This window comes from Egretta garzetta, unplaced genomic scaffold (genome assembly GCF_000687185.1).
Source record: "Egretta garzetta isolate BGI_Z169 unplaced genomic scaffold, ASM68718v1 scaffold451, whole genome shotgun sequence".
Lineage (NCBI taxonomy): Eukaryota > Metazoa > Chordata > Aves > Pelecaniformes > Ardeidae > Egretta > Egretta garzetta.
Window position 1 is genome coordinate 428,860 of NW_009258552.1, and position 380 is coordinate 429,239.

At 50.3% G+C, this 380-nt stretch overlaps 1 protein-coding gene across 2 annotated transcripts in view; it reads left to right on the forward strand.

Moving 5' to 3' along the window:
* CARD19 (caspase recruitment domain family member 19) overlaps positions 1-380 on the forward strand; it is a 34,446-nt gene that overhangs the window by 30,284 nt on the left and 3,782 nt on the right. The gene's annotated exons all lie outside the window — the stretch shown is intronic.

The following is a 380-nucleotide window of genomic DNA, read 5'->3' on the forward strand; positions in this document are numbered from 1 at the left end:
CAGTTAGCTCGGCCCGGGCTCCTGCCCCTCTGCCCTCCCACTGCCCTTGAACATGCTCAAATGGAATGGGTAAGTGATGGGGGGGTGGGGGTAAACCCCTGGGTGCAGCCACACATTGCCCCTGCAGCGTGTGAATTTAACCCAGCAGCCGATGAAAAAAATCCACTCAAAGAGCCTGCTGTGGCCGTGCAGTTATTGATCCCTTCCTCAAATGCTTTCTGTCATTTATTTTATTTCTTACACTGTTAATGTTTTGTCTTCACTTTTCATGGAATCACAGAATTGTTTGGGTTGGGAAAGCCCTTTAAGATCATCAAGCCCAACTGTTCCCTTAACCCTGCCACCCCACCACTAAACCCTGGCCCTAAGCACCTCATCTG